The sequence below is a fragment of the Pseudorca crassidens genome, chromosome 9 (genome assembly GCF_039906515.1).
Source record: "Pseudorca crassidens isolate mPseCra1 chromosome 9, mPseCra1.hap1, whole genome shotgun sequence".
Taxonomy (NCBI): Eukaryota; Metazoa; Chordata; class Mammalia; order Artiodactyla; family Delphinidae; genus Pseudorca; species Pseudorca crassidens.
This window is the reverse complement of record NC_090304.1, coordinates 86,183,832-86,200,944: the sequence shown is the minus strand read 5'-3', so window position 1 is coordinate 86,200,944 and position 17,113 is coordinate 86,183,832. Positions and strand designations below refer to the sequence as shown.

The following is a 17,113-nucleotide window of genomic DNA, read 5'->3' as shown; positions in this document are numbered from 1 at the left end:
AAGGGGCCATATTCAAACCTTTAACAGAATATACCTAACAGAATATACACATAAAAGGCTAAGGTTAAGACAGACTGCAACACTGAAATTTAGAAGAAAAAGATTCCCAAAGGAAAATGGAAAAACATGTCCAAAGTCGAATCCCACAAAGCAAGCATCTTTTAATAAAGATCATCACTGGTTATTTTACCTATTTTACATCACACACATCTTTTCCCAGAAACAATGTAAAGCACAAATTATCTCCCACATACCAACACCCAAAATTTTCCAGTAAGCTTTTATTACAAAAAGAAAAGCACTTTTAAAAAAGCATAAGCACATTTGCCCCTTTTAAAAAATGCTTACAAGAATAATCTATTTACCCATGAGCTAGCTTTTATATTTCCAAAGCAATATCCAAGACCCAAGGCTAAATATATGCATAGAGAAATAAATGTTCTTCATAAGACCTACATTTTAAAGTTCTATATATTTAGACAGATTATTTTAAGAAACACTGTAGGCATCAAAAAAAAAAAAAAAAAGCCCTGCATCTGAAACAAAACAAAAAGTCTCATTTTTACCATCAGTGTTAATACCATCAGTTACATTTATGTAACTCTTCAGAATTTATGATAAGCTTCATTTTACATTAATTTGCCAATCTTAAAAGCAAGCAACCAATAGAAGAAGCAAATAAAAAAGTTCCTGAAAGGCCAAGAAATTGGCCTAAATAAATAAATAATCAGCTGATGACTACATAATGAGCTGATGACTACACTTTCACTTCCATACTCCTTTTCAACTATAGCAGGATTCTGTCCGGAAAGGATCCTCAATAGGTTGACCGTAACTGTCTGATATCAGGAAACTTACTTCTACACCCTACAGCTCACTTGTATCTCTAGCTAAATTAGGAGATCCAAACCACTGACTCTTGGATCCCAATGGTAATACTTCCAATGAAATAACCTTGAAACAATATGGCCAGAGGAAGGGAAAAAGGCCTTGCCATTCTGGCAATAGTTTGCCTTCTACCCAAGAACCATTAATCCACCAATTCAGATTCCTCAACACAAACTCCATTCTAGTTGAGTCTTTAAATGGCCCTTAAACCTTGCTCACTCCTACCTTCAACAACTGCTGCAGCAGGATCTGACAGTGTTCACAACTGCCACTCTGAGTTCTCCCAGCCTGGTTCTCCAGGTTATCAATCAGTTTATAAAAGAATGTTTAGAAGGATTCGACTTTTGTAATTTAAAAAAATATATATACAAACATACACGAAAAAGAAATTTTTCTAGGTGGTAGAATTTGGGTGGTTTGACTGTTTTGCCCATTGTCTCAAATTTGTATAATAAATAAGCATTTCTTGTGTAATAAAACACAAGTTAGTAAAAACTTTATAAGCTTTAAAAATCTACATCTAACTCTTACCTTGTTTAACACATCCTAGTACTACCAATATTAGTGTATTCGCTTATCTTGACCATTAAATTAACATGTATGAATTTGACTTTCAGACCTAACATATATCGTATGTACCTAAAAGCTGGTGACTAAATATTTGGTGGGTGAAAAAATGCAAACAAACCACTAGATGTTGCACTAGCAGATGAAATACTGGATTTGGAATCAACAGAACTGATTTCAAGTTCCAGTTCTACTATTCATTAGCTTTATAAACTTGGATAATGAGTCATTTTATCACTATATATTGTATTTTCTTATTTATAAATTATACAGTTTGAGTGAGATGATCGAGGTCCCTTTAGGACCTTAATTCTAACACCTGTGACTGTATTAATATACTAGTCATTGTTCACAATACAAGTATGATCAAGAGGTGGAGAAATGGAGACAACTGTTGGTCACACTCTGCTATTCCACAGCCCTTCTCTCTTTTGTCCCCGCCCTGTGTCTGCTTCTATTCTCCCTATGCCTTAGCCTTACCTGTGGCAACCAGCCCCAAGAGTTCCTATCACTGTGGGAGGACAGTGCAGTCAGCCATACAGAGGCAGACAGACAGCCATAAGAATCAGAGTCCAATTGTTCTGCTCCTCCTGCACAACGTGGTACAAAGCAGAGCTTATTCCAGGATCTAAAGATACTACACTAGATTTAAAAAATAAAAAGACAGACTGGGAAATATTCCAGGAAAGATGAAGTCATCTGCAGCCTAAGATCTTAGAAATACAAACAGGTATACCACATAGGCTCAACAGTTTGACAAATGAGGTTCACCATAAAATAACTGGAAAGAAGCCAAGCTGGCTAACATGCATTGCATGGAAAGCTTCTAGCAAACTGAGTAAGTATAAGGATTTATGAAGTTCACAGGGTAAGGGTAGAAAACATTAAACTCTGTCAACTCTGTCCCCAGAAAAGAATTTTTTTTTTTGAAAAACACTAAAGTTTTAATAGATTAAAAAGAAAAAGAAAACCTATACAAAAGTGGTACTGATACTACCTAAAATTATACTTTTAGGAACCTGAGAGATATGATCAATCCCATTTTACAAGAGAAGAAACTGAGGCTTAAAGAGGTTAAGAACACAAGTTCAAAGGGTACACAGCCATCAGGTGACAGAGCCATGTCCAAACCTAAACTTCTTGACTTTTAAGGACAGTGTTTGATCAACTATGGGATATCTGTCTCTCACAGTCCAAATAAAGAAGGAAAATGCATATATTTTTAGTTTATCCTCATGACCATGAATGGCAGCAAACTTAAATAGAAATATCTACTTTCCTTCTCCAAGTACCTGCCTTTCATACATTCTAGAAGCCCTGCATGGAAGCAACGGCCACTAGACTTCATTAAATGAAAACGACTAGTTTGGGGCACACTGACAAGAACATGAGCTGTAGAGTCAGAAAGACCCAAGTATAAACCCCAGCCATGGTACTTCCTGAGTGATCTTAGACACATTTTACCTCCCAATCTCTGAGAAACAGTTTTTTAATAAGAAGACCTCTCTCATAAGGTTATTATAAAGGCTAAATGAGTCCATTCATATTCACCCAGCTATGTGTTAGGAAGTGAATGGCTAAGCCACAACCCATCATTCACCGTGGAGGTGCAGAAGGGGGCAGGGAAGAAGCTACCCTGGCCAAAAAAACAAGTGATATAGTCAAACCTCCTCGTAAACATACCAATGACAAGCCTCCTGGGAAACAAACATGGTAGATCTGCTAGCATGAGAGTCCTCATCTATGAGATACTAAGACGATGTACCAGGTTTGTTTACAGTCTATGCATTTAAGGAGTAGGTCTCTGGGATCAGCTTTGTAACTATACCAGTGGCCCATCGGTGTAAATGATAAACCTCATATATCACTTAGAGACTCTGAGGTTAATCTGGGCCACAGCACACCCTGATGTGGCAAGAATGCACCTGTGGAGCTGTAATGGAGGTCCCAGACCTCTTCCTGCCTTCACCTATACCGCGTGATTACCTTTGTACTTGAAATTACATACTAGTGAAGTTTGACATTAGGTGTGGTAGGCAGCTTCTAAATTACTGGCTCCCAATACAGTAAGTTCCCTACACACAAATCTTCAAGTTGCGAGCTTTCAAAGGTGCAAACGTGCATTCACGTGTCCAATCACGTAAGTTAGTTCATGTGTCTGGTGTACACTGTCATGTGCATGCATCCTCTACAAGTGGTTATGCTCTTGTGTACTTTACTGTACAGTACTGTATAGAGTACAGTAATACTATAAAGTATTGTTATTTCAAGCTAGATCTGCAAGAGGACTTCATTGAACCCTTTGCTGTACAACACAAGGAGTTTACTAATGAAGATCTGATGGAATTGGAGGCCCAGAGAAGGGACCAAGAGAGACAAGAGGAAGAAGTAACTGAAGAACCAAAGAGATTCACGACGCAGGAAATGGCAAGGGGATTTTCTTTATTTAAGGAGGCACTGGTAAGTTTTTCAGGCATAGGACCCTAACGTAGAACGGTACACAAAGGTTGCAGCAGCTCTTCAAAATGCAATCCAGTGCTACCACGCCATCTATGATGAGAAAAAAAGAGCTACTACCCAGACATCACTGGATTGTTTTTTCAAGAGGGTAGAGAGAGTTGAATCCAACAAGGAACCAGAACCTGTGCCATCAACGTCAGGCATGAGTGAAACTGCAGCTTGCCCTACGTCTCCCACTGCTGACAATCCTTCAGCTCTACCATCTCCCACCTCCTCTCCCTCCTCCAGTCAGTAACTCTTCTTGTACTTCTTGTACTATACTCTTCTTGTACTATACTACTGTACTCTTCAAGGTACTGTACTGTAAGATTTAAAATGTTTTCTTTATTTTTTGTGTTTGTTTTTTATGTATTATTTGTGTGAAAAGTATTATAAACCTATTACAGTACAGTACTATATAGCCGATTGTGTTGGTTGGGTACCTAGGCTAACTTTGTTGGACTTACAAATTGGACTTATGAACGCGCTCTCGGAACGGAACTCGTTTGTATGCAGGGGACTTAACTGTAATCTGGGCCTCCTGGCCACGATGAAGTGTTGACACTGCTCTTGGCAATGATTTTTTGTGTGTGACACCAAAAGCAAAGGCAACAAAAGCAAAAACAAACAAGTGGGACTACATCAAACTAAAAAGCTCCTGCACAGAAAAGGAAACCATCGGCAAAATAAAAAGACAACCTACTGAATGGGAGAAAATATTTGCAAACCATATATCTGGTAAGTTCTAAAATATTCAAGGGGGCTTCCCTGGTGGCGCAGTGGTTAAGAATCCGCCTGCCAATGCAGGGGACATGGGTTGAAGCGCTGGTTGGGGAAGATCCCACATACTGTGGAGCAACTAAGCCCATGCACCACAACTACTGAGCCTGCACTCTAGAGCCCGAAAGCCACAGCTACTGAGCCTGCGTGCCACAACAACCGAAGCCCACGTGCCTAGAGCCCGTGCTCTGCAACAAGAGAAGCCACCGCAATGAGAAGCCTGCGCACCGCAACGAAGAGTAGCCCCCGCTCACCACAAATACAGAAAAGCCCGCACGCAGCAACGAACACCCAACGCAGGCATAAATAAATAAATAAATTTAAAAAACCAAAATAAAATAAACTATTCAAGGAATTCACACAATAGCAAAAACCAAAGAATCTCATTCAAAAAATGGGCTTGAGGAGACATTTTTTTCAAAGAAGACATACAAATGGTCAACAGGTACATGAAAAGGTTCTTAACATCACTAACCATCAGAGAAATGCAAATCAAAACCACTATAAGATAATCACCTCACAACTGTCAGAATGGCTATTATACAGAAGATTGGAAATGACAAGTGTTGGCAAGGCTGTGGACAAAAGGGAATCCTTGTGCACTGTTGGTGGGAATGTAAATTGGTGCAGTCAGTACAGAAAACAGTATGGAGGTTCCTCAAAAAACTTAAAAATAGGTGGAGCTGGGGAACAGGGCAGAAGAGAAAGACGTGGAGATCACCTTCCTCCCCACAGATACATCAGAAATACATCTACATGTGGAACAACTCCTACAGAACACCTACTGAACGCTGGCAGAAGACCTCAGACCTCCCAAAAGGCAAGAAAGTGCCCACATACCTGGGTAGGGCTAAAGAAAAAAGAATAAACAGAGACAAAAGGATAGGGACGGGACCTGCACCAGTGGGACGGAGCTGAGAGGGAGGAAAGGTTTCCACACACTAGGAAGCAACTTCGCGGGCGGAGACTGCGGGTGGCGGAGGGGGAAGCTTCGGGGCTGCGGAAGAGAGCACAGCAACAGGGGTGCGGACGGCAAAGCGGAGAGATTCCCACACAGATGATCAGTGCCGACGGGCACTCACCAGCCCGAGAGGCTTGTCTGCTCAGCCACCGGGGCGGACGGGGCTGGGAGGTGAGGCTCGGGCTTTGGTCGGAGCACAGGGAGAGGACTGGGGTTGGAGACGTGAACACAGCCTGCAGAGGGTTAGTGAAGCACGGCTAGCCGGGAGGGAGTCCGGGGAAAAGTCTGGAGCTGCCGAAGAGGCAAGAGACTTTTTCTTCCCTCTTTGTTTCCTGCTGCGCGAGGAGAGGGGATTAAGAGCGCTGCTTAAAGGAGCTCCAGAGACGGGCGCAACCCGCGGCTAAAAGTGCGGACCCCAGAGACGGGCATGAGACGCTAAGGCTGCTGCTGCTGCCACCAAGAAGCCTGTGTGCGACCACAGGTCACTATCCACACCCCCCTTCGAGGGAGCATGTGCAGCCCGCCACTGCCAGGGTCCCGGGACCCACGGACAACTTCCCGGAGAAAACGCACGGCGCGCCTCAGGCTGGTGCAACATCACGCCGGCCTCTGCCGGCGCAGGCTCGCCCCGCACTCCATACCCCTCCAACCCCACCGCCTGAGTGAGCCTGAGTCCCCGAAGCAGCTGCTCCTTTAACCCCGTCCTGTCAGAGCGAAGAACAGACGCCCTCTAGAGACCTACACGCAGAGGCGGGACCAAACCCAAAACTGAGCCCCGGGAGCTGTGAGAACAAAGAAGAAAAAGAGAAATCTCTCCCAGCAGCCTCAGAAGCAGCGGATTAAAGCTCCACAATCAACTTGATGTACCCTGCATCTGTGGAATACATGAGTAGACAACGAATCATCCCAAATTGAGGAGGTGGACTTTGAGAGCAAGATTTATGATTTTTTTCCCTTTTCCTATTTTTGTGTGTATGTCTATGCTTCTGTGTGAGATTTTGTCTGTATACCTTTGCTTCCACCATTTGTCCTAGGGTTCTATCCGTCCCTTGTTTTTTGTTTTTTTCTTTAAAAATGAATTTTTTTAATAATAATTATTTTTTACTTTAATAACTTTATTTTATCTTCATTTTATTTTACTTTACCTTCTTTCTTTCTTTCCTTCCTTCCCTCCCTCCTTTCTTCCTTCCTCCCTCCCTCCTTTCTTTCTTTCTTTCCTTTCTTCCTTCCTTCCTTTCTTTCTTTCTACTTTTTCTCCCTTTTATTCTGAGCCATGTGGAAGAAAGGCTCTTGGTGCTGCAGCCAGGAGTCAGTGCTGTGCCTCTGAGGTGGGTGAGCCAACTTCAGGACACTGGTCCACAAGAGACCTCCCAGCTCCACATAATATCAAACGGCAAAAATCTACCAGAGATCTCCATCTCAACACCAGCACCCAGCTTCACTAAACGACTAGCAAGCTACAGTGCTGGACTCCCTATGCCAAACAACTAGCAAGACAGGAATACAACCCCACCCATTAGCAGAGAGGCTGCCTAAAATCATAATAAGTCCACAGACACCCCAAAACACACCACCAGACGCGGACTTGCCCACCAGAAAGACAAGATCCACCTCATCCACCAGAACACAGGCACTAGTCCCCTCCAACAGGAAGCCTACACAACCCACTGAACCAACTTTAGCCACTGGGGACAGACACCAAAAACAACGGGAACTACGAACCTGCAGCCTGCAAAATGGAGACCCCAAAAACAGTAAGATAAGCAAAATGAGAAGACAGAAAAACACACAGCAGATGAAGGAGCAAAATAAAAACCCACCAGACCTAACAAATGAACAGGAAATAGGCAGTCTACCTGAAAAAGAATTCAGAATACTGATAGTAAAGATAATCCAAAATCTTGGAAATAGAATAGACAAAATGCAAGAAACATTTAACAAGGACCTAGAGGAACTAAAGATGAAACAAGCAACAATGAACAACACAATAAATGAAATTAAAAATACTCTAGAAGGGATGAATAGCAGAATAACTGAGGCAGAAGAACGGATAAGTGACCTGGAAGATAAAATAGTGGAAATAACTACTGCAGAGCAGAATAAAGAAAAAAGAATGAAAAGAACTGAGGACAGTCTCAGAGACCTCTGGGACAACATTAAACGCACCAACATTCGAATTATAGGGGTCCCAGAAGAAGAAGAGAAAAAGAAAGGGACTGAGAAAATATTTGAAGAGATTATAGTTGAAAACTTCCCTAATATGGGAAAGGAAATAGTTAATCAAATCCAGGAAGCACAGAGAGTCCCATACAGGATAAATCCAAGGAGAAATACGCCAAGACACATATTAATCAAACTGTCAAAAACTAAATACAAAGAAAACATATTAAAAGCAGCAAGGGAAAAACAACAAATATTACACAAGGGAATCCCCATCAGGTTAACAGCTGAACTTTCAGCAGAAACTCTACAAGCCAGAAGGGACTAGCAGGACATATTTAAAGTGATGAAGGAGAAAAACCTGCAACTAAGATTACTCTACCCAGCAAGGATCTCATTCAGATTTGATGGAGAAATTAAAACCTTTACAGACAAGCAAAAGCTTAGAGAGTTCAGCACCACCAAACTAGCTTTACAACAAATGCTAAAGGATCTTCTTTAGGCAAGAAACACAAGGGAAGGAAAAGACCTACAATAACGAACCCAAAACTATTAAGAAAATGGGAATAGGAACATACATATCGATAACTACCTTAAATGTAAATGGACTAAATCCTCCAACCAAAAGACACAGATTGGGTGAATGGATACAAAAACAAGACCCATATATATGCTGTCTACAAGAGACCCACTTCAGACCTAGAGACACATACAGACTGAAAGTGAGGGGATAGAAAAAGATATTCCATGCAAATGGAAACCAAAAGAAAGCTGGAGTAGCAATTCTCATATCAGACAAAATAGACTTTAAAATAAAGACTATTATAAGAGACAAAGAAGGACACTACATAATGATCAAGGGATCGATCCAAGAAGAAGATATAACAATTGTAAATATTTATGCACCCAACATAGGAGCACCTCAATACATAAGGCAAATACTAACAGCCATAAAAGGGGAAATCAACAGTAACACATTCATAGTAGGGGACTTCACCACCCCACTTTCACCAATGGACAGATCATCCAAAATGAAAATAAATAAGGAAACACAAGCTTTAAATGATACATTAAACAAGATGGACTTAATTGATATTTATAGGACATTCCATCCAAAAACAACAGAATACACATTTTTCTCAAGTGCACATGGAACATTCTCCAGGATAGATCATATCTTGGGTCACAAATCAAGCCTTGGTAAATTTAAGAAAACTGAAATAGTATCAAGTATCTTTTCCGACCACAACACTATGAGGCTAGATATCAATTACAGGGAAAGATCTGTAAAAAACACAAACACATGGATGCTAAACAATACACTACTTAATAACGAAGTGATCACTGAAGAAATCAAAGAGGAAATTAAAACATACCTAGAAACAAATGACAATGGAGACACGACGACCCAAAACCTATGGGATGCAGCAAAAACAGTTTTAAGAGGGAAGTTTATAGCACTACAATTCTACCTTAAGAAACAGGAAACATCTCAAATAAACAAGCTAACCTTGCACGTAAAGCAGTTAGAGAAAGAAGAACCAAAAAAAACCCAAGGTTAGCAGAAGGAAAGAAATCATAAAGATCAGATCAGAAATAAATGAAAAAGAAATGAAGGAAATGATAGCAAAGATCAATAAAACTAAAAGCTGGTTCTTTGAGAAGATAAATAAAATTGATAAACTATTAGCCAGACTCATCAAGAAAAAAAGGGAGAAGACTCAAATAAATAGAATTAGAAATGAAAAAGGAGAAGTAACAACTGACACTGCAGAAATACAAAAGATCATGAGAGATTACTACAAGCAACTCTATGCCAATAAAATGGACAACCTGGAAGAAATGGACAAATTCTTAGAAATGCACAACCTGCCCAGACTGAATCAGGAAGAAATAGAAAATATGAACAGACCAATCACAAGCACTGAAATTGAAACTGTGATTAAAAATCTTCCAACAAACAAAAGCCCAGGACCAGATGGCTTCACAGGTGAATTCTATCAAACATTTATTGAACAGCTAACACCTATTATTCTCAAACTCTTCCAAAATATAGCTGAGGGAGGAACACTCCCAAACTCCTTCTACGAGGCCATCATCACCTTGATACCAAAACCAGAGAAGGATGTCACAAAGAAAACTACAGGCCAATATCACTGATGAACACAGATGCAAAAATCGTCAACAAAATAGTAGCAAACAGAATCCAACAGCACATTAAAAGGATCATCCATCATGATCAAGTGGGGTTTATTCCAGGAATGCAAGGATTCTTCAATATACGCAAATCTATCAACGTGATACACCATATTAACAAACTGAAAAACCATATGATCATCTCAATAGTTGCAGAGAAAACTTTCAACAAAATTCAACACCCATTTATGATAAAAACCCTGCAGAAAGTAGGCATAGAGGGAACTTTCCTCAACATAATAAAGGCCACATATGACAAACCCACAGCCAACATTGTCCTCAATGGTGAAAAACTGAAAGCATTTCCACTAAGATCAGGAACAAGACAAGGTTGCCCACTCTCACCACTCTTATTCAAAATAGTTTTAGAAGTTTTAGCCACAGCAATCAGAGAAGAAAAGGAAATAAAAGGAATCCAAATCGGAAAAGAAGAAGTAAAGCTGTCACTGTTTGCAGATGACATGATACTATACATAGAGAATCCTAAAGATGCTACCAGAAAACTACTAGAGCTAATCAGTGAATTTGGTAAAGTAGCAGGATACAAAATTAATGCATAGAAATCTCTGGCATTCCTATACACTAATGATGAAAAATCTGAACGTGAAATCAAGAAAACACTCCCATTTACCATTGCAACAGATATGTAGGAATAAACCTACCTAAGGAGACAAAAGACCTGTACGCAGAAAATTATAAGACACTGATGAAAGAAATTAAAGATGATACAAATAGATGGAGAGATATACCATGTTCTTGGATTGGAAGAATCAACATTGTGAAAATGACTCTACTACCCAAAGCAATCTACAGATTCAATGAAATCCCTATCAAACTACCACTGGCATTTTTCACAGAACTGGAACAAAAAATTTCACAATTTGTATGGAAACACAAAAGACCCCGAATAGCCAAAGCAATCTTGAGAATGAAAAACGGAGCTGGAGGAATCAGGCTCCCTGACTTCAGACTATACTACAAAGCTACAGTAATCAAGACAGTATGGTACTGGCACAAAAACAGAAAGATAGATCAATGGAACAGGATCAAAAGCCCAGAGATAAATCCATGCACATATGGTCACCTGATCTTTGGTAAAGGAGGCAGGAATGTACAGTGGAGAAAGAACAGCCTCTTCAATAAGTGGTGCTGGGAATACAGGACAGGTACATGTAAAAGTATGAGATTAGATCACTCCCTAACACCATACACAAAAATAAGCTCAAAATGGATTAAGGACCTAAATGTAAGGCCAGAAACTATCAAACTCTTAGAGGAAAACATAGGCAGAACCCTCTATGACAGAAATCACAGCAAGCTCCTTTTTGACCCACCTCCTAGAGAAATGGAAATAAAAACAAAAATAAACAAATGGGACCTAATGAAACTTCAAAGCTTTTGCACAGCAAAGGAAATCATAATCAAGACCCAAAGACAACCCTCAGAATGGGAGAAAATATTTGCAAATGAAGCAACTGACAAAGGATTAATCTCCAAAATTTAGAAGCAGCTCATGCAGCTCAATAACAAAAAAACAAACAACCCAATCCAAAAATGGGCAGAAGACCTAAACAGACATTTCTCCAAAGAAGATATACAGACTGCCAACAAACACATGAAAGAATGCTCAACATCATTAATCATTAGAGAAATGCAAATCAAAACTACAATGAGATATCATCTCACACCAGTCAGAATGGCCATCATAAAAAAATCTAGAAACAATAAATGCTGGAGATGGTGTGGAGAAAAGGGAACACTCTTGCACTGCTGGTGGGAATGTGAATTGGTTCAGCCACTATGGAGAACAGTATGGAGGCTCCTTAAAAACTATAAACAGAACTACCATATGACCCAGCAATCCCACTACTGGGCATATACCCTGAGAAAACCATAATTCAAAAAGAGTCATGTACCAAAATGTTCATTGCAGCTCTATTTACAATAGCCCGGAGATGGAAACAACCTAAGTGTCCATCACCGGATGAATGGATAAAGAAGATGTGTCACATATATACAATGGAATATTACTCAGCCATAAAAAGAAACGAAATTGAGCTATTTGTAATGAGGCGGATGGACCAAGAGTCTGTCGTACAGAGTGAAGTAAATCAGAAAGAGAAAGACAAATACCGTATGCTAACACATATATATGGAATTTAAGAAAAAAAGAAAAATGTCATGAAGAACCTAGGGGTAAGACAGGAATAAAGACACAGACCTACTAGAGAATGGACTTGAGGATATGGGGAGGGCGAAGGGTAAGCTGTGACATAGCGAGAGAGTGGCATGGACATATATACACTACCAAACGTAAAATAGATAGCTAGTGGGAAGCAGCCGCATAGCACAGGGAGATCAGCTCGGTGCTTTGTGACCACATAGAGGGGTGGGATGGGGAGTGTGGGAGGGAGACGCAAGAGGTAAGAGATATGGGAACATATGTATATGTATAACTGATTCACTTTGTTATAAAGCAGAAACTAACACCTTTGTAAAGCAATTATACTCCAATAAAGATGCAAAAAAATTAAAAATTAAAAATAGAACTACCATGTGATCCAGCAATTCCACTTCTGTGTATTTATCCAAAGAAAAGAATAACAATAACTCAAAAAGATATACGCACCCTCATGTTCACTGCAGCATTATTTACAATTGCCAAGATATGGAAGCAACCTAAGTGTCCACCAATGGATGAATGGATAAAGAAGATGTAGTATATATATACAATGGAATATTATTTTGTGTTAAAAAGAATGAAATTTTGCCATTTGCAACAACATGAAAGGACCTTAAGGGCATTACACTATAGAAAATATGTCAAGAGCAGGTGGGGCCAAAATAGATTTAAAAATATAAGTGAAATAAGTCAGAGGAAGACAAATACTGTATGATCTCACTTATATATGGAATCTAAAAACAAACAAACAAAAAACCAAGCTCATAGATACAGAGAACAGACTGGTGGTTGCCGGGGCTGGGGGCAAGGAGTAGACAATATGGGAGAAGGGGAACAAAATTTCAGTTATAAAATAAGTCATGCGGGCTTCCCTGGTGGTGCAGTGGTTGAGAGTCCGCCTGCCGATGCAGGGGACACAGTCCGGGAAGATCCCATATGCCGCGGAGCGGCTGGGCCCGTGAGCCATGGCCGCTGAGCCTGCGCGTCCGGAGCCTGTGCTCCGCAACAGGAGAGGCCACAACAGTGAGAGGCCCGCGTACCGCAAAAAAAAAAAAAAAAAGTCATGCAGATGTAATGTACAGCGCGGTGACTACAGTTAATAATACTGTACTGTATATTTGAAAGTTGCTAAGAGAATAGACCTTAAAAGTTCTCATCACAAGAAAAAAAAATTCTGTAACTGTGTATGGTAACAGATTAGACTTATTTTGATGATCATTTTGCAAAATATACAAATACTGAATTGTTATGTTGTACACCTGAAACTAATATAATGTTGTATGTCAATTATTAAAAAAAAAAAAAAATGGAGTTTGACTTCTGAGTCTAGGTCATAAAAAACATTGCTGCTTCCACCGTACTCCTTCTTCCCCTCTAATTTGCTCTCTCTGATGAGGCCAGATGCCACATTGTGAGAAGCCCTCTGAAGAGGAGGACCACATGGAAAGGAACTGAAAGACACCTCTGACCAACAGCCAGCAAGAGAATGAATCTTGTCAACAAGCACATGCGTGAGCTTGGAAAGAGACCCACCCCCACACCCACCCCACCCCCCGTTGAGCCTTAAAGTAGCTGTGACACCTTGATTTGCAATCTTGTGACAGACTGAGCCAGAGGACCCAGATGAGCCACACCTGAATTCCTAACCCACAGATACCATGAGATAATATATGGTTCTTGCTTCAAGCCACTAAGTTGTGGGGTAATTCATTACACCACAATAGATAATTTATATGTTATCTCTGATTCATGAGTCTGATTTGAGAAATTAATTGTGTTATCTCAAGTGCCTCTCTGTTCCAGACCCTGTTCTAAGTGCTCTGGAACCATCAATTAAGTAGACAAATTCCTTTGCCTTTATGGAGCTTACACTCTAATGAAGAGAAAAAGAAAACAACAATAAATAAGTAAATACTCTAGTATATTTGAAGGTGATAAGTGCTATGGAAAAAAGATAATATAGAGCAAGGTAAGGAGGAGTGGTTGGGGCAGTGTAAAGAAAGACAGCCATGTGGATACTTGAGGGAAAAGCATTCCAGTGTAAGAAACATAATATAAAGGCTTTGAGGCAAAAATATGCCTGGCATGCAGGAGAAATAGCAAGACCAGTGTGGAGCAAGGGAACAAGCGGAGAATAACAGGAAATAAGATTGGAGGGGGGTTGAATAGCATAGGCCCAGTAGGTCACACTGGCTTTTATTCTGAGTGAAATGGGGAGCCATCAGAGGAGTCCCATGATCTGAGTTGTGTTTTTAAAGGATCATTCTGTCTGCTGTATTGAGATTAGACAGCAGGAGAGCAAGGGGGAAGGGCTAGGAAATAAGAGACTCCTAAGAAATATCAGCCCCCTTATCTACCTCTCTAGCTATAGTGGTCATACTCTACCCCAGCTCAATGTTTTTTGATGCAAAATAAAGCATTGGTTTTGCCTTTTTGCTTTAAATCCTAGATAACAACAAAGGCAGAAGGCCATGTGAGGAAGCACCAGCCTCTATCTAGGAGGAGCTGAGTAAAGTTAGCATCTTCAGTCAATGAAGGAATCAAAGTAATAAGAATTCTCGCTAGCAAAGACTGTTCCTATCTTATACCTAAGATATACACAGTATGTTTCAGTAAATTAATGCTCATGGAAATTGTCTTTTCACTTTTATTATTTCAATTTACAAATCAATTAAAGACACTATTTTAAAAATTCTCATTATCTATTCCATAAAGTACTAGTATTTACCACAAACAAACCATGAACTCTGCACAGGTTATCACATTAGAAATTTTAACTACTTCCCATCTTCATATTTGCTGTTTTTAATCTAAACTGATGCAAGCCAGTGTGCAATGCAAAGAACTGGCCTCTGCTGCCCCCTACTGGAATCACATCTTGCTACCTAAATCTCCCACAAACAAAATCTGAGATCCACAAAATGCAGCCAGGCAAATAAGGCTCGGTTGAAATACTGCTGGAATTTTACCACTACTCTGGAAAACCAAGCAGTTATATATATAAAGTCCCAACTCTTATATATAAACTCCCAACTGTTTAAATATACACAGTTATATATAAGCTCCCGTCTTCCACCCACAGACCCCTACTGCCCAAATAAAAGCATTTTAAAAATTAGGAGTATCTGATATGTAAGGACTTTCCATTCCCAAATCCTTTTTATTTTCAACTGGGCATTTTTATAAGAAATAGAAGAGCTTGGTTTTATGAGTACTAAAAACTACAAGCCCTAAAGACGTTCGCTTTTAAGTGGTAGAATGTATCACAGAACACGGCTTTAAAAAACTATATTCATATTCCTTGCCTCACTTGTTTCCTAAACGAGATCATTTTGTTAAAAGGGGTGTGGATAGTTAAGAAAACAAATTTCTCTCAATTACTAAAGATCAAAAGAATTTTAAACAGGTGAATAAATTAAAACAGAATAAAGCACTTAAGGCAACAAGTACCTAAACCACCCTTTATTTTTAGCTAAAACACAGAAAGGAAAAAAACAGATTCCCCAAACCTTAGCTATTTTGCCACAAAGCAGTGAATTCATTTCTCAATATTCATACAGTATAGTTCACTTCCAAAAGCAAACACTATCTGGCAACCTAGTTTTAATTACAGCATATATACAGGATTTTAATTAGTTTCAAGCTTTAATTTAGCTTTTATTCAATTCAATTATCCAGTCTGATGGCCCACAAAAGTTCTAATTTATCTCTAAGCCCATTAATGGTAACTTTCTGCAGTTTGGTTCTTTTTTTTATTAGACTGACAAAGAAAAAATAAGCATTACATATCCTAAACCTTTCCACTAACTATACATCTAAAATAGTCAGTTCAAAACATTTTTAATTGGTTACAAAGGGTCAAACAAGCTTGTACTTTAAAAATCAATGACCATATTAGAAACTACATTATAATAGTTTTTCAAATTGGTATTCTCTCTTCAAACACAATCATTGTGATGTTGTACCTCCTCTTCACCTCGAGTCATTAAAACCAATTTAATGCTTACCATGGCATGTTCAACTACATAAGATTTTTAACAACTTCTCCAGGAACCAAGCACCCTGAAATATTTCCCCTTCTTGAAACTTTTCCTGATATACTAAGATGTCAAATAATCTTCATATAGGATGAATAATTTTAAAATACTGCTAAATGTATTCTATAAAGGAATCAGTTTAACCTGTCCATGCCCACACCATTGGCACATCTAAAAAAGCCTGTCTGGCCTGGTCCAATACACTAATGAGAGATGATATCCACCAACCTCACCTATCCAGAGGCCCATAGGGCCATGAAATGCAAATGTGTGCATAGATAAATGTACAAATTCATACATGCTACACATTTACTGAGGAGAATTAAACAGTGTATTAATTCCACCAACCAGTACTAATGACTTCTCTAAATATCTCACTATGAAAGATAATCCAAACATGTATCCAACACAAAGACCACTGATGCACCATGTACCTTCTTACAAAATGGAAAACAAAGCTGCTGTTCTACCTATGTCCCATTTACTTAGATCCCACTAGAAACCAAAAGGTTACCAGTCTAAAGACAAGTCTGTCTGAATGTACAATGAAATCATACACAGAGCCTAGTTCTAACTCTATTACTTGCTCAAATTATATAATTACAATAAAAAAGACTTACTTTTGAATCCTCTAGTACAATCCTACTGTTAAATAGTTTTATCTTTCACTATTGTACTATTCTCTCCTTTCCTTCTTCATGCTGGTCAAAAGAAATGCTTTTAATTTAAATGAGTACATTTTGATCATAGCCCATGTTTAACAGCCCAAAGGGTAAATCTGAATCAATCGAAAAATGTTTAAACATTAAAACAGTTTATGAAAATTAGAAAATTATAGGAAGA

The 17,113-nt window shown here is 39.3% G+C and overlaps 1 protein-coding gene across 1 annotated transcript in view; it reads right to left on the bottom strand.

The window, feature by feature from the left end:
* DDX10 (DEAD-box helicase 10) overlaps positions 1 to 17,113 on the bottom strand; it is a 293,379-nt gene that overhangs the window by 247,221 nt on the left and 29,045 nt on the right. The window lies entirely within an intron of this gene.